The 18,392-nt window shown below is 44.5% G+C and overlaps 1 protein-coding gene across 1 annotated transcript in view; it reads right to left on the minus strand.

The window, feature by feature from the left end:
• Nucleotides 1-207: 207 nt before the first annotated feature.
• The window catches only part of LOC112609927 (C-C motif chemokine 4), a 29,351-nt gene continuing 11,166 nt past the window's right edge, over nucleotides 208-18,392 (minus strand). Inside the window, exon 4 of the transcript XR_003116251.1 lies at nucleotides 208-255. The gene's annotated coding sequence lies outside the window, so the exon portion shown is untranslated. The remainder of the gene's footprint in view (nucleotides 256-18,392) is intronic.

Raw genomic sequence — 18,392 nt, forward strand, 5'->3', positions numbered from 1 at the left:
ACTCCATATAACCACCATAATGTTCTATTTTAAGAGCTCCTTGGGTTCCTAAAGACTTTTTTTTTTTTTTTGAGACGGAGTCTGGCTCTGTCGCCCAGGCTGGAGTGCAGTGGCCGGATCTCAGCTCACTGCAAGCTCCGCCTCCCGGGTTCACGCCATTCTCCTGCCTCAGCCTCCCGAGTAGCTGGAACTACAGGCGCCCGCCACCGTGCCTGGCTAGTTTGTTTTTTTTTTTTTTTTTTTTTGTATTTTTTAGTAGAGACGGGGTTTCACCGTGTTAGCCAGGCTTGTCTCGATCTCCGGACCTCGTGATCCCCCCGTCTCGGCCTCCCAAAGTGCTGGGATTACAGGCTTGAGCCACCGTGCCCGGTCAAGACTTCTTTTTAAAAGGCATTTCATCCAAAGCAGCTATAGGTGATAATTTCAGTATCTATTTGCCAATCTGTGCCCTGGACTCCCGGGATCCTACTTTCCGCTGGCAATGTGGCCATTACTGCCTTTAAACACAACCAGCAGAGACAACCTCTCCCAGATTTCCATCTTTAAGGTGTGGTTTCCTGGTATATTGTTTTCCCTCTACAGCACCTGCACTAGTCCAGAGCCAGGTGTCTGTGGTGTCTGTATTGTCAATGAGTGGGTGCTGGTTGGGAGGATGCTGATGTTTAAGAATTGCAGCTCACACGTTTAATAGTAAGAAGGACCCAGACTGTGTAAAGATACATCAAGAGTTCATTCAGGAAAAGTATTCTAGAAATCAGCCACTCTAGCATTCCCCTTGAAATCTTCAGAAATCAAACTGTAACCTAGACCCGTTGTGGATCTTTTTATTCTAGTGTTGTAGTTCCAGGGTGCAGAAAACAGCAGGAAAGACTGGAAAGCCTGGCCTTATCAGCATGTTAGAGGTCCATCCTTGGACTTGGCACTGGACAAGGGAAGTAACATTACACTCTTTATGAAAACACCACAGTATCTTGAGTAGTGTAGCTTTACAGTAGATTTTGAAATTAGATAATGTGAATCCTCTAACATTGTTCTTCCTGTTTAAGATTGTTTTAGCTAGTATAGAACATTTTCATTTCCATATACATTTTAGAATAAGTCTCAGTCTTTAAAAGAAGATTGCTATAATTTTGATAGAGATAAGTTGAATCTATAGATTAATTTGGGGAAAATGATATTTAATACTGTTGAATGTTTCTGTCTGTCATTGTGGTATAAATCTCCATTATTTAGGTTTTATTTATGTGCTCACAAACAAGCCCACTCAAGTCCTTCTCATATGGCCTCTCTGCAAAGCCACTTGAGCTCGGAGACCCATCACTGCCCCCGCTTCACTCTTGCCAGTGTCCTCATGGGAATGCTGCCCTGTGCAGCAGGAGAGTCTCTCCAGGTGGCCCCAAAGCTGAGAGTCTAAGTGACAGGATGGTGCTGTGTTCACATTAGTCTTCACTCCATCATTCACATCACGTTCTGGACAGCAATGGGGAGACTGCTTCTCTCCTCACAAGACTCAGAAGGCCTGTGAGATATTGGCTGGAGAAGACAGGTAGAAAGCCACTTCCTCCATTTCTCCTGCCTCTGTCTCTGACATGAGTACCCCAGACTTCCTGGAAGGTTCTCCCCACCCAATTTGTGTTACTAACTCATAGGAGGGACATTTTCAAACTTGAAAATTCATATTTCATAATTACTTTTGGTTCTTTACAGTCTTGTTCAGCCACCTCTTACATAAGGGCTTTTGTTTCCTTTTGCACAACTGTTGATGGGAGCATTCATATCTTGCGGACTGACTTTGCGGAATGTATCACCTCAATCTTGGCCACGGCTGGGAGATGGGAGGCTGGGTGTGGGGTGACCTCCTAGCCATTGTTGCATCAGCCATGTGGGTTTTATAAAACGAATGTGATCTCTCCACCTCCAGGCCACCCTCTTGCTTTCCACCCCTCATGCCTTCCACTCCAAGAGCAAAGGGGCCATTTCTGTGAGATGTCTAATTTTTGAAGGTCCTGTGACTTCTCTTGATCCTTAGTATAGAAGCGGCTGTTGCACATTGTTATCTCTGTGATTTAATGGATTTTTACATGCCATTTTATATCTTTGCACAACATGGACTACGAATACAACAACGATTCTCTCTGGTTTAAAAGTAGCATGCACAATCTGTCTGATAATGTCCTTCCTGATGTAAGTGGATTTGGTCCTCTATAGATTCTATTTGTGATTTTAAAAAATGAAAATATATGAATTTAAACATAAATAAAAGTTTACAGTGAAAAGTAATAATTTTCTGGCTGGGTGCATTGGCTCACATCTGTAATCCCAGCACTTTGGGAGGCCAAGGTGGGCAGATTGCTTGAGTCCAGGAGTTCAAGACCAGCCTGGGCAACATGGCGAAACCCCATCTCTACTAAAAATACAAAAAATTAGCTGGCCTTGGGGGTGTGCATGCACCTATTGTCCTAGCTACCCGGGAGACTAAGCTGGGAGAATCACCTGAGCTTGGGAGATGGAGGCAGCAGTGAGCCGAGATTGTGCCGCTGCACTCCAGCCTGGGCAACCAGAGTGACACCTGGTCTCAAAAAGAAAAAAAAGAAAAAGAAAAGAAATTTTCCTCCTGATTCTGACTTCCAATACCTCCCACCCTATTATCTCTCCAGGAAGAACTGCTATTATAATTTCTTGGGTTCTCTTCTAGAGATACTATAGTTCTCTCTCTCTCTCTCTATCATCTGATCAATAGTTATATACATTTTTCTGTATGTGTGTTTGTCCTGAGAATATTCTGATAATATTTCAATGTAATGCTTGGGTTAATGTCAAGATCATTTGGAATGTATATTTGGGATGATACATATTTGAATTGAAGTCATGATATGGCCGGGCCTGTAATCCCAGCACTTTGGAAGGCCGAGGCGTGCGGATCACGAGATCAGGAGATCAAGACCATCCTGGTCAACATGGTGAAACCCCATCTCTACTAAAAATACAAAAATTAGCCGGGTGTGGTGATGCATGCCTGTAGTCCCAGCTACTTGGGAGGCTGAGGCAGGAGAATTACTTGAACCCGGGAAGTGGAGGTTGCAGTGAGCTGAGATCATGCCAGTGCACTCCAGAATGGTGACAGAACAAGACTCTGTCTTAAAAAAAAAAAAAAAAAAAAAAAAAGTCAGGATACATATTTGGGCTGTTTTCTGATCTCTGGCTGACTTTTTGTTTGTTTTGTTTTTGGAGTAACTTTTTATATTTTTAAATTATAAATCTCTTTGTGGGAGGAAGGGAAAATTTAAAAATGCTACTGGAGATGGAAAATCTGTTTATCCATTTGTGTGATATCACACACTGTAGTTTTCTGAAATTATATCTTTTTTTCATTTTCTGGATCTACACTAGGGGTCAGTAAACTTTTTCTGTGAAGGGCAGGAGTAGACACTTTAGGCTTTGCAGGCCATTCAGTCGTTGTTGTGACTCCCTAACTCTGACATTATATCTAGAAAGCAGCCGTGGACGATACGGAAACTACTGAGTGTAGTTATGTTCAAATGAAACTTTATGAGCACTAAAATTTGAATTCCATTATTGTTTTACATATCACTAAATATTATTAGTCTATACGTCTGTTTGTATTTTAAACATTTTAAAATGCAAAGATCAGTTTAGCTCATGGGATGTGCAGAACCAGGAGGTGGCTGGATTTGGCCTGTGGGCTGTAGTTTGCTGATTCCCCGACTATCTGAAAACTAATAAAAATCAGTATTCAGGCTGGGTCTGGTGGCAGCCTGTTACCCAGGCTCAAGTTCGGTGGCACGATCTCAGCTCGCTGCAACCTACACTTCCCAGAGTTCAAGCAATTCTCCTGCCTCAGCTTCCTGCTGAATGGCTGGAACTACAGGCATGCGCCATCATGCCTGGCTAATTTTTGTGTTTTTAGTAGAGACTGGGTTTTGCCATGTTGACCAGGCTTGTCTCGAACTCCTGACCTCAAGTGATCTGCCTGCCCCAGGTTCCCAAAGTGCTGAGATTACAGATGTGAGCCACCACACCCAGCCTACTTCTTCATTCATTCCCTATGACCCGGCTCTGATCCCCACGTTTGGTGCTCTCTCAGTTTACCTACATCTACCTCACTCTACCCTACATCTTTGATATGGTTTAGCTGTGTCCCCTCCCAAATCTCATCTTGAATTATAGTTTCCATAATTCCCACGTGTTGTAGGAGGGATCCGATGGAGATAATTGAGTCATGGTGGGGGGTTTCTCCCATACTGTTAGTGAATACATCTCATGAGATCTGATGGGTTTATAAGGGGAAACCCCTTTTGCTTGGTTCTCATTCTCTCTTGCCTCCCACCACGTGAGATGTGCCTTTGCTCCTCCTTCACCTTAAACCATAATTGTGAGGCCTCCCCAGGATGTGAAACTGAGTCCATTAATCCTTTTTAAAATAATTTACCCAGTCTCAGGTATGTCTTTATTAGCAGCATGAAAACAAACTAATATGATCTTCCTCCTCCCATGGAGGCTAAGCAGAGGGTAAGCCCCACTCACCCTTAGACAGACAGCAGTTATATCCAGATGCCACTAAAGATGTAGGAAGATACTTGAGGGACTCTGTTCTTAGAATTCCCAGAATTGCTTTCGGGCCTCCACATACATGGGCCTTATTATTTTTATGCTACTTTTATGCTATTTATAATGCCACTAGTCCAGAAAGGGCCCCTTAGAGACCTTACACAGTATAAAGACTCATATTGGACAATGCTAGAACAGCTTATTCTGGATAAGAGTTTTTAGGATCAAGATTTTCTGGATAAAAGTTTTCCTGTGGACATTTCTGAAATTGAATAATTAAAATAAGGCTATTTCTTCCAGGTTTGTAGTTCTGAGGATGAAGGACAACCAGGGCTTGGGGATGGGTGAAGAATCTTCTGAAGAAGTGACCTGGCAGCTCTTATAAAGGTCTGTGCCTCCACCTGCACGGTCATCAGTGCTGTTGACATAAAATACAGAATTTATCATGAGCCATTCCCTGCTTAAACACCTACCACGGTGCCCCATTTGAACCCAAGTAGGGTGTTTAAGGTGCTTTAGACTCTGTCTTGATCCTCCTTTGCAGATTTCTCCCTGCCACTACCCTATGGGGAGTCTCTTGCCATATCCTCCCCTGCTCTAAATCTCTATGGCTTTGGCTCATCCAGGGTGATGTGACTGCTGCTTCCTCTGCTTGGTTTGTCCTTTTCGCTCTGTTAACTCCTGCTCTTTGTCAAGATCTAGCTCAGATTATTATTTCCTCTCTGACGACTCTTCCTGGTAAAGTTGCTGGCTCTGCACTGCTTCCTCAGATCTCTGTTCCCTTGTTACATGCTTTTTAATTTGTTTTATGGCTCGATAGAGCCTAGTCCCTAACTAGTCCTAACTAGACTGAAAGCACTTGAGGATGGTGACCCTTTCATATTATTCTTGTTATTTAGGCACGTAACACAGCAGCTGCCACATGATCGCTGGTCCCTTTTCTTTCCTCCTCCCCAACCACCCACCTTGTTGTCAGGCTGAAATAAGCCCAAAAGTCCACGGAAGTTGGACAGCTGTATTGACAACTGGGCTATGTCCAGGACCAAGCTATCTCTTCTTAACTGCTTAGCGTGCTTCTAAGCATGGTTCAGGGAAGCCAGGACAACAGAAGAGCTCAGAGAAGGTGGCCAGAAGTCCTGGAATAGTCAAAACAACTCCTGCTTCCCTGTGGTTATCCTAAGGAAGACCAAAGCATCATTTTCCCCTGGGAGCATCTCAGGGGCTGGCTTTGACTTGTTTCAGGAACAACTGTGCACACATGGCCACAGCCATTGCTTTGGCATCTCTTTGCCCTGGACAGGATTTGTCTCCTGGGCACATGTTAACACAAATACCATAGGCTCCTTTTGGCAGGTCCAGGAAGGCACCTATTTCAAAAGGTTGCTTTAGGAATGAAATTGGATACTGTTCAAGTTCCATCCATATTGTGACTTCATCCACTACTGCCCACCTACCAGATCCTCATGTGTGAACTCTCCCTGCACTCATGAATGCCCTGCCACACGAGCGTTGGTTGAATGGAGTATTGTTTAAAAGCAAATCAGCCTTCAATGTGTACCATGGGCAGATATAGGCATGAAAATCTGCTGGTTGCCCTATGGTTTCTATGAACCAAGGGATCCCGACAACGAGGGAAAGATGGATCCCACAGAAAGAGGCTAGGCAAAGGCATTTGGTCCATTTGCATTTAAGGTCTAAAATTTCAAGAAATGCCTTGAAGTGCTTTCAAGTGCTCACAGGGTGCAAAGGTCTGACCCTGAGTTCTGCTCTTGGGATGTGCCCCCTACCCAGTGGGAGAGGCTCCTCACCTGGCTACTTCCTCTATTATCAGATCAGCTGCACCACCCAGTTCTTAACCTATGAGTCTCAAGTCCCTGCCAGCCCACAAAAAAAGCTAATCATATCTTCCTGCAGGAGTCAGGGGGCATCTCACCCTCTTGTTACTATTAGCTTGGTGCAAAAGTAATTGCGATTTTTGACAGTACTTTTAATGGCGAAAACCACAATTACTCTTGCACCATCCTAATACAAAGCCTGCCTTCCACAGCCTCTGCTGGTTCACCCTGCTCCCAAGTGGAACCCCTGTGGGTCACTGCATGGCATTCAGTATCCTCCTCCCTCAGGCTGTGAGTACAGGTGATGCTAATTCTATGTGCTATTCATCTCATCTGTTCAGTGTCAGGTGTCATGTGTTCAGCCATCTCATACTATTTAGAGTGGGGGACCCGTCCTTCACTGATGGAATGGACAGGTGATCAGAGAACCATCCCACTAAGAGAAAGACCCTCTTGAGGCCCTCCATCTCTGCATACCAGGTTCTCACTAGGTCTTAATGATGCCAGACCTGAGTCCTTATGCCAGTCTTCTCTTCTTCTCTTATCACCTTTGCATCCTTCTCCCACCCACACACCTACATACACTGGGCCCCTGACTTCTCTCTTCCCAACTTATCTTTCTGCTATTAACTGGCAGTTGCTGCCTAAACTTGCCAATCACCCTGAGAATTGTGAGAGGATAGCCTGGCAGCCTGTAGCTCTGTGCTGGGGGTGGGGAGGGCGGAAAGGAAGAGGACGCCAACCTCCCAATATCAAGTTGCTGAGTGAAGTCTCCTTTGATGACAATGCAGGAGGGCTAAAGTGGACTAAAATTTGTCTTCTCTCTCTCAGGCTGTGAGACGGAGCATAGAACCTGTGTCAGGTCACAGGAGAATGATCCCACAACACTTTGGGTCATGTTCCAACCCCACCTGCCCCAATTCCTATTGTGTAAAATCCACCTGCAACCTATCCCAGGTGGGTGGAGAATCTTCCCTCCAGGTTAATTCAGCTTCCTGGGATATAGAGGCTGTGAGGTTAAATAGGAACCCCTAGTGAATGGGGACTGAATTGTACTCACCTTTTCCTCGGGCAGGCAGTTGGGGCTGCAGACACAACCCTCACACAGCAATGTACTGGGAAGGAGATCTTCTGAAGACACAGATTCAAGACAAATATGTATCTCTCTGACCATGAAGGGGGATGTTAGAACCCCAGAACAGAGATAACATGTTTTGCAGGGACACAAATACTATGGGGCCGAGTGTGGAGGCATAAAAATTCAAACATTCTCTTTCCCCTGTGACAGGGCCCCATTCAGGCTATAAGATATGGGGCTACCATATGTTCCCTGGTGGAGGTGGATATGGTTAGGGTGGGATCCAAGAATAAGGTTGGCGAATGTCTAGCTCCTAAAAATCCATTTTTTTTTTCTGAGACAGAGTCTCATTCTGTCACCCACGCTGGAGTGCAGTGGCACGATCTCATCTAACCTCTGCCTCCCAGGTTCAAGCAATACTCCTGCCTCAGCCTCCTGGGTAGCTAGGATTATAGGCGTGTACCACCACACCTGGCTAAATTTTTTTTTTTTTTTTTTCCATTTTTAGTGGAGACAGAGTTTCACTATGTTGGCCAGGCTTTTTTAGTAGTAGTTTTGCTGATGCGCGCATTTCAATCCCTCAGCTGCAGGATTGCTGAGGAGGGAATGATAAGGACAACAGTTGACGTTTGTTAAGCATGTGCTTGTAGGTCAGCTCCCCAGCTTGCCCTTTATACCCATCATCTCCCTGAAGCCCCGCCAGCCTGTGGGGTCCATTCCATTGCAATCCCCATGTCACAAATGAGGATAGTGAAGGTCAAAGGAAGTCCACAGCTTGCAAATGCTTCAAGCCCACCTCAGACCCACTGATGTGGAATCTCCAAGGGTGGGGTTCGGGTAAAGCTCCCAGATGCTGTTTATACATATGGGAATGAGCAGACGCTCTATCGACTTCATAAAAGCTCTATTTCTTTGTGAAAAACAAAACAATGTTCCCATTAAAAGGTTTCTAGAGCTCTGGTGACAATCACAAATTTGGGCATTGGGCAAGGTCTCATAACAGATTATCATTTGAACAGGCTAGGTATCCACAGCAGCCATCACACATGTATAAAAAATTAAGAGAAGACTGAGTGGACATTGGGAATCCCTGGATGTCCTCAGTCCACACACCTCGTCCTTCATATCTGGAGCCATCAAAGTTTTATTCCTTTTTTTTCAGGCTGGCTTGTGAGACCTTAGGCATGAAATGGCTTCTGTGTTTAGACTCCTGAATATGCTGGAATTCTATTTTTCCTGGAATTTTATGTTGCAGAGAATCACTTCCTATTCCTGTCAAATCCTTCCAATGCCTAACCGCGCACCAGCCCCAGACCTTGATCAGATTACATCTTTGTCCTGTTTCATGAGAAACTGAGGATGAGCACCAAGATGTAGTGTCACCCAGCATGAGACTTAGATGGGTCAGAGACAGTGACATTTAAAAAGTCAGATGGCAAAGATCTGTCCAAGGAAGTCTCCTCAACACAGGAGGGGCTGTTTGCATTTCTGTGTTACTTAAAGCATGTGCCAGGTAATATTTTGAGGCTTCTACAAGGTCCTTCTCTTACTCTCCCACTTTCCTTTTTTTCTAAAGTTGAATTAACAGCGTATTTTATTTCTCAGTAACTCCATGTACACTAATTAAACATGAGATGAATAGAAACATTATTAATTGGAAAACAAGACAGAATTCATGTCATCCCCAAGAATGGGACACAAAGGGAGGTTGGAAAAGGATTTAGAGAAAATTTTATAGAGCTGCATTCATACTCTTTGTGATGGTTAATACTGAGTGTCAACTTGATTGGATTGAAGGATACAAAGTATTGATCCTGGGTGTGTCTGGGAGGGTGTTGCCAAAAGAGATTAAGATTTGAGTCAGTGGGCTGGGAAAGGCAGACCCACCCTTAACCTGGGTGAGTGCAATCTAATCAGCTGCCAGCATGGCTAGAATATAATCAGGCAGAAAATGTGAAAAAAGAGTCCGGCCTAGCCTCCCAGCCTACATCTTTCTCCCATGCTGGATGCTTCCTGCCCTCGAACATCAGACTCCAGGTTCTTCAGTTTCAGAACTCAGACTGGCTCTCCTTGCTCCTCAATCTGCAGATGGCCTATTGTGGGACCACGTGATCGTGTGAGTTAATATTTAATAAACTCCCCTTTATATGTATAGCCATTCCGTTAGTTCTATCTCTCTAGAGAATCCTGACTAATACACTCTTCTTCAGTTGCCTTTTCTGAGTGGAAACATTAAATCTTAGTGACTGGGTAAAAAGACATCACACACAGAGAACACTGACATTGGCAGGCGTGCAAACAGGGCCTGCCCTCAGTGGTCGCAGGGCACAGGGAGGTGGCACAGCCTGCTGTGAGTCCCTGTGCTGCGGCTCACCAGCTGGACGCTCCATAACTTCTCTGGGCTCCATTTCCTCTCTGAAGCCCAGAGAGGCCCCTGCATCTCGAACTGTGTGGATCCTTCCACTTTTCCTGTAGAGAGCCTCACTGGAAGAACGTCATTACTGCAACCTCGCCAGTCATTCCCAAGTAAGAGCTTGTTTACTGCAAATCTTACGAACCAACTAAGTCAAACCGAATGCCATTGTTATCATTGGAAACTATGATTAAATAGTCATTTTCTTTTTTTAAAAAATTTTACTTTAAGTTCTGGGATACATGTGCAGGTTTGTTACACAGGTATACATGTTCCATGGTGGTTTGCTATATCTATCAACCTCTCATCTAGGTTTTAAGCCCTGCATGCATTAGGTATTTGTCCTAATGCTCTCCCTCCCCTTGCCTCCCACCCTCTGACAGGCCCCGGTGTGTGACGCTCCCCTCCCTGTGTCCATGTGTTCTCATTGTTCAACTCCCACATATGAGTGAGAACATGCGGTGTTTGGTTTTCTGTTCCTGTGTTAGTTTACTGTGGATGAGGGTTTCCAGCTTCATCCATGTCTCTGCAAAGGACATGAACTCATCCTTTTTCAGGACTGTGTAGTATTCCATGGTGCATATGTGCCACATTTTCTTTATCCAGTCTATCATTGATGGACATTTGGGTTGGTTCCAAGTCTTTGTTATTGTAAATAATGCTGCAATAAACATACATGTGCATGTGTCTTTATAGTAGAATGATTTATAATCCTTTGGGTATATATCCAGTAATGGGCTTGCTGGGTCAAATGGTATTTCTGGTACCAGATTCTTGAGGAATCGCCACACTGTTTTCCACAAATGGTTGAACTAATTGACACTCCCACCAACAGTGTAAAAGCGTTCCTATTTCTCCACAGCCATGGCAGCATCTGTTGTTTCCTGACTTTTTAATGATCGCCATTCTAACTGGCATGAGATAGTATCTCATTGTGGTTTTGATTTGCATTTCTGTAATGACCAGTGATGATGAGCATTTTTTCACATTTGTTGGCCGCATAAATGTCTTCTTTTGAGAAGTGTCTGTTCATATCTTTGCCCACATTTTGATGGGATTGTTTTTTTTTTCTTGTAAATTTGTTTAAGTTCTTTGTAGATTCTGAATATTAGACCACTGTCAGATAGATAGATTGCAAAAACTTTCGCCCATTCTGCATGTTGCCTGTTCACTCTAATGATAGTTTCTTTTGCTGTTCAGAAGCTCATTAGTTTAATTAGATCCCATTTGTCAATTTTGGCTTCTGTTGCAATTGCTTCTGGTGTTTTAGTCAGGAAGTCTTGGCCCATGCTTTAACATCAACCTTTGACTTTTAAATCAGTTTTGTGAGTCGTTTACCACAAGCTAAATGTGTAAACCATGACAAAAACAATTATTGTATAGCTCTTGCCTTTCTAAATATTCCTGATTTGTAATACCATATAAATCATCAGCATCAATTAACTTTCCTTCTTTTACTCTATTAGTAAAGTAGGCACAGATCTCTCCACAACAAATCCATCTCAGGATGCTGTGCCTCCCTCACTGTGCTCTGTGGCAGGTGTGCCCATTTTTGGCCCATTTTTGTCAAAAGCCTAATCCACTCATGGCTTCTCTTGGCAATATGTACTTAATAGAGAAGATTTTGCTTTGCACCCACATAAGAAGCAAAGTACGTATAGACCAGAAATGTTCAAATTACAAATCACTTAAGTGTTTTGTACACTAAAAATGACAAGGGTTATTATATAAGTAGCCTTTTAAAAAAGTTCTGCACAAACAGCTTTGTAATTAGACTTATTTAAAACTGTTGCTAATAATGTCTGTGTTAACAGTGCTCTGTAATTCACAATTGCTAACATGTAGAACCAACCTAAGTGCCCGCCGACTAATGAGTGGGTAAACAAAATGTGGTATATATACACCATGGAATACTACTTAGCCATAAAAAAGAACAAAATAATGTCTTTTGTAGCAAGTTGGGTGTAGCTGAAGGCCATTATTCTAAATGAAGTAACACAGGAGAGGAAAGCCAAAAACCGTATGTTCTCACTTGTAAGTGGAGCTAAGCTATGAGTATGCAAAGGCAAACAGAGTGATATAATGGACTTTAGAAATTCAGAAGAGCGAGGCTGAGAGGGGGGCTAGGGATAAAATGCTACACATCAGGTAAAAGATACACTACTCAGGTGATAGGTGCACTAAAATCTCAGATTTTGCCACTCTGTAATTCATTCATGTAACAGAAAACCACTGGTATCCCAAAAGCTATTGAAATAAAAATAAAAAAACAGTCAGTGCTCTAGGCCAGTGGTCCCAACCTTTTTGGCACTAGGGACTGGGTTCATGGAAGACAATTTGTCCACAGACTAAGGGGTGGAGGATTGGGTCAGGATGATTCAAGTGCATTAAATTTATTGGGCACTTTATTTCTATTATTATTACACTGTAATATATAATGAAATAATCACACAACTCACCATAATGTAGAATCAGTGGGAGCCTTGAGCTTGTTTTCCTGCAACTACATGGTCCCCATCTGTGGGTGATGGGAGACAGTCACAGATCATCAGGCATTAGATTCCCTTAAGAAGCACACAACTTAGATCCTTCACATGTACAGTTCACAATAGGGTTTGCACTTGTATGAGAATCTAATGCTGCGGCTGACCTGACAGGAGGCGGAGCTCAGGCAGTAATGTCAGCGATGGGGAGTGGCTATAAGTACAGATGAAGCTTCTCGCTGGCCTACAATTCACCTCCTGCTGTGTGGCTCCGTTCCTAACTGGTCACGGACCAGTACCAGTCTGTGGCCCGGGGTCTGGGGACTGCTGCTCTAGGCCATTGGTTGTCAGAGTCGGGGGTGCACAGTGCGTATGCCAGTCATTCAGTGGGTACCAGTGAAACAGGAATAACAGGCTGGAAACAGCGCTCTGCCCCATGTGTGGAGAAGAGGAGAACTCCAGAAGGAACCCAGAGTTCTCTACCTGCAACCAGCCTCTCCTTCACAGTGGAAGAGCGACTCTTCCTACAGGCTGCTTTTTTCCACACAAAATTATTATACTCCAGAATAAACAAGCACCACTGTCACCTTACTTGAAAGAGAGCTTGGGTTCTATTTTTGGTGTTGATCTTCTCACAAAATACCTATCGGCCAAAAGACTTTCACCAATTTTGACATCTTATTAGACATTTCAAAAGCACCCCCCACAAACTGTCTTAAAGATCGTTCCATTTTTTCCTAATAAAGTACAGACAACTCCACTGTACATACATGTTACCTAGTACCTTCCCTGGTTTTGCGTATTCAGTCCCTCATGAATATTTGGTAGTGATCTCTGTTCAGTCCTGATGTGAAATACGTGACTCCATTTAGATTCAGAGTGTGTGATTCCGTATGAAAGGCTGCCCATGAAAAGCTGGTCATGATTTTTGGTGTCTCTTTGCTGATCTCTGGCATTAACAGCTGCAAGTTTTCATCATCCTCTGTAAGGGCTGCCTGATCCTCTGCTTCCGATTCTGCCTCATTTCCATCCATGCTGTAGGCAGCATCTCCTCCCAGTGGTTGCAGCTTTCTCCCTTCCCCAGCAGCTTCCTCCTCCTGCCACTGGGGGAGGACAGGCTGGTCCTGCTCAGCGCCTCCAGTATTCTGAGCTTCCTGGCTTACCAACAGGGCAGCTGGCACCTGTGGGGTGTGTGGCCCAGTGCGGCAGCTTCCCCAAAGCCTCTCCCACCACAGGTGTGTTTTCCACCACCTGCTCCTGGCCAGGCTGTCCCTCCAAGGCTCCTCCTCAGTGACCACCTGGATCTCATTGGTGTCCTCTTTCTCACTTTGTCCCTTCAAATCTAAAGCCACCTCAGAAATGGGGGCTGCTGTCTGGGACTCACTATTGCTGGGCCTGTTTCCCTTCCCCGGTGGCACCTCAGCAGGCATCCTGCCATTCAGGCCGAGGCTCTCTGAGGGCTTGGAGCTGCTGACTCTGGTCTTTTTTTCCACTCAGGTGTCTGGAAGCTACAGCTTCATTTCCCTTTTTGGTGACCTCTTCTGTGGGCTCCTCACATGGCTCCTTTGCCTCCTTCATTCAGTCAATGCACTGGGTCAGATGCATTGCTCTCCAAGTTGATCCGGCCCTTCTGAAACTGGAGGCCATCCTGCTACGGCTTGCTGTAATTCCTGTGTATCCTTTAGCTGGTCTTGCAGGACTCCTATGAGCCTCTCACCCAAGTGATACTCTTCACTAAAACCCCCTTTTCATCCTGGGACAGCTTGTCAGTGCTCTCCAGCTAAAAGCTGTGGCTGGACTGGATTTGGCTGAGCTGATCTCATTGCTTTTCCAGCCCTCCCTGGAGCTCATTCTTTTTCACCTGCACAGAGCCACTCTCCATGGCCACCCTGTGGACCCTGCCTTCCCGCTCCTCATCCACACCTGGCAAGGGGTGGGTGGTGGGGAGCTGGTCGCAATCTAGTAGTTGAAATAGTTGAAACCCACAACAATGACACAGGCCACCAAGGAGGCCTGCATAAGGGGTAGCAACTTCATGCAGTGATGCCTATTTCCCAATGCCATCATCTCAAAATCAGGGCTGAGAATCTCCCTGACATAGATTGAGAATTAGTCATTTCTGTAAAAGCAATAGCAAATATTCAGGACTTTCATACCACATTAGAAAGAACATAGCTCTTATTATTCCCCAGAGAGTTTTCTTGATTTGAAAGATCAGAAAGGAGACGCCCTAAATCATGAAACCTTCCCTAACAAGGGACGGTTCCCCCGCCTCCCAGCCACCTTTGACGTTATTACTAATGACACCCAATAAAAGCCTTTCTCCAGCAAAGCCAGAAACCCATTCTAGAGGTGAATGTGAATTCACCACAGGCAGCATCATTGCCCAGACAACACCCCGGCAGCACAAGTGTCCCCTGTCCCTGGCTTTCTAACCTTCACTCCCACTCCCCTGTTTTGCCAGCAATCATCATCTTCCACACTCACTGCCGGCAGGGGAGGGTGGATAGAGTTTAAACAAACAAGTCAGTTGAGTTCCTCAGTACTTTTTTTTTTTTTTTTTTAAACTCAGACAAAATAGTTCTGAAAGTGCATTTCAGGATCTGGACTTTGTGAGAGAAAAGGATTTGAGTGTGGGAAGGAGAAGGTGCTCCTAAGGTCAAACCTCCAAAGACAATGGGGATAGGGATGATACCATTAGTAATATATGCATTTTTAAATTAATGATAATTTTTAAAAGCTAGTTTCCGATGTATTGAGAGAAAATCAGATAGACATTCGTGAGACAACGAAGTGAAAAATGTGAGCCAGAAAGCTGGACATCTGAGAATGACCCCAATAGGGCCGCCATCCTGCCTAGGAAGAGGGAGGACTGTAGGTGCAGGGGGCAGGAGGGAGGTGTGCCCGTGAACACCACCAGTTTTTCCAAGAAGCCCCTGGCCTGGTAAGCTCAGAGAAGCTTAGGGTGGGACACGGGACAGAGTCACAGCCCTGACCCAGGAGGACATGGCAGGACAAGTGACCCGGCAGGGGCCAGCAAGGTTGAAATGCACCTCATCAGTGGCTGTCAGGGGTCAGGGTCAATCATGAGTGAGAGTCCTGCATCCCCTGACAGCTCAATCACACTCCAGCCTTCCAGAATGCAGAGGGGCCCTGGGAAGAACTGGAGGAGAGAAGAGGAAGAAGGATGGGAGATGGAAGATTCTCAATTGGAAAAAAAATAAAAACAGCAAGAAACTTTGTTTCCTTATTGGTCAGATTAAATTTCTGCCACCAAAAGAAATTGAGATTGAAAAGCTAAATTTAATTATGGAGGAAAACAGTTACTTTTTTTTTTTTTTTCACAAGAAAGTCGTTGACTGTGAAATTTGTAAGCATTACATGAAGCAGGCAGTTTTACGAAACTTATCAAGGATGTTTCCAGCAACCTCTTATTTATGGAACAGAGTAAAGGGGAGAAAAGGTAGCATTTTCAAATCTCAAGAAAAGGTTTTATGTCAGAATTCAATTTGTCCCAGAGCACAGCTGTCAAAAGCTTTGTAAATCTAGGCCTGTAGGAGGAGAGGACTAAAGTACTTTCAAGATAAAAGCTAGAAACCTAAGGCCCTGATCATTTGGGCAGTCCCCATTATCGCATTTGCTGTTCCCTTCTCTGACACTTCTAAAAGGCTGGGGAATCTCCAGATGCATTCATAAAAGAGTGGTAGCAATTATTCATTGCTTCTAGGAAAGGGAACTGGATATGTTACCAACAAAGTTGGTCCCCATACAAATGGAGTCTTTCCATGTTTAGTGCTGTGAAGTCAATATACAAAACCAAAAGCAAGTGTCAAGTAGTGCAGGCTTTATTCCATGGCCACTGTATTAGTCAGGGTTCTCTTAGAGGGACAGAACTAATTGGATAGATATATGATTGACAGATAGACAGACAGACAGACAGATACATAGATAGACAGATGTAAAGGGGATTTATTAAGTATTAACTTACATGATCACAGGGTCCCACAATAGGCCATCTGCAAGCTGAGGAGCAAGGAGGGCCAGTCCGAGTTCCCAAACTGGAGAACTTGGAGTCTGATGTTCGAAGGCAGGAAGCATCCAGCATGGGAGAAAGATGTAGGCTGGGAGGCTAGGCCCATCTCTCCTTTTCATGTTTTTCAGGCTGCTTTATATTCACTGGAAGCTGATTAGATTGTACCCACCAGATTAAGGGTGGATCTGCCTTCCCCGGCCTGCTGACCCAAATGTTAATTTCTTTTGGCAACACCCACAGACACACCCAGGATTAATACTTTGTGTCCCTCAATCCAATCAATTTGACACTCAGTATTAACCATCACAAGTCCACCCCTTGTCAACTTGAACCCATGCACATCTCCTAAGATCATAGATAATCTTCAAATAAAGACAATAATGAGGTCATAATTACGTGTAACATAATACAATTATCCTTTGCACAACCAGAAACACACCAATCCCCAACCCAAATACTATTACATAAAGTGAACAATACTTAAATGCTGATGTGAAGCCAATAAATCTTATGTCACATAATAAAGGAAAAGGAAAAGAAAAAGAAAATAAAATGAAGATATTTTCTTAGTACAAGTCTAGACATGCACAAACATGTTTTTAACAAAAGAAGGAGAAAATACTCATGACAGTTACAGTCCTCGTTTCTGCAGCTAGTCATGTGGTCGTAGCTGGTATTGATGACTGCCTTCTACTCCCCACTCTGTATTCCCTTTGCTTTCAGCAAGCACCTCAGTAAGTCTTGTTTTTGCTGTTGTTGTTTTGTTTGTTTGTTTGTTTGTTTTCCTGGTGGAGTGACCCAAACCTTCATTCCTGAAGGGTCTGGGTCATTTGCAGTCCTGCCTGGATTGGGCTGTTGTAGTTTCCCATTGACGTTAATCACAGGGCATGGTAATACTAAGAGACTCCCTAATGGATCTCCTGTATTCCATGAATACTCCTTCTTACCTCTGTTGTGGAGTAGTAGTCTGATTTCATTATGATAGTTTGGGTCAATCACCCCAGCCAACACTGTAACTCCATTCTTAGCCTGTTGACTGAAAGGTAGGAGGAGCCCAAAGTGTCCCTGTGGCAATCTTAACTTCCAGTTTAATGGAATTGTCATTGTGTCTCATGGCGGCAGTGTTCCTCCCTCTGGAACTAAGACCTCTAGGCCAGCAGAACACAATGTTGTGGGAGTAGGAAGCAAAAATTTTGCTAGTGGATCAGTAGGGTTGATGGTGAGTGGTGCCACTTCCACTTCCACCCCTTGATTCCTGGACCCCTGAATCCTGGCTATAGGAGAAACAGTACCATATATTGGAGGCTGATTCAGAGCATACACGGCCTTCTGGAGAACTTTGCCCCAACCCTGCAAAGTATTGTGAACTAGTTGGCATTGGCATTGTGACTCCAAAATGCCATTCCACCATTCTATCAGTCCAGCTGCTTCAGGATGATGGGGTACGAGGTAAGACCAGTGAATTCCATGAGCGTGAGCCCACTGCCACACTTTGTTAGCTGTAAAGTGAGTGCCCTGGTCAGAGGCAATGCTGTGTGGAATGCCATGCTGGTGGATAAGGCAGTTCCATGAGTCCATGGATGGTAGTCTTGGCAGAAGCATTGCATACAGGATAGGCAAACCTGTATCAGGAGTAAGTGTCTATTCCAGTGAGGACAAACCTCTGCCCTTTCCATGATGGAAGAGGTCCAATATAATCAACCTGCCACCAGGTGGCTGGCTGATCACCCCGAGGAATGGTGCCATATCGAGGGCTCAGTGTTGGTCTCTGTTGCTGGCAAGTTGGACACTCAGCAGTGGCCATAGCCAGGTCAGTCTTGGTGAGTGGAAGTCCATCTTGCTGAACCCATGCATAACCTCCATCCCTGCCACCATGGCCACTTTGTTCATGGGTCCATTGGGCAGTGACAGGGGAGGCTGGGGAAAGAGGCTGAGGGTGTCCACATTACGGCTCGTCCTACTCACTTGATTATTAAACTCC

Source organism: Theropithecus gelada, chromosome 16 (assembly GCF_003255815.1).
Source record: "Theropithecus gelada isolate Dixy chromosome 16, Tgel_1.0, whole genome shotgun sequence".
NCBI lineage: Eukaryota > Metazoa > Chordata > Mammalia > Primates > Cercopithecidae > Theropithecus > Theropithecus gelada.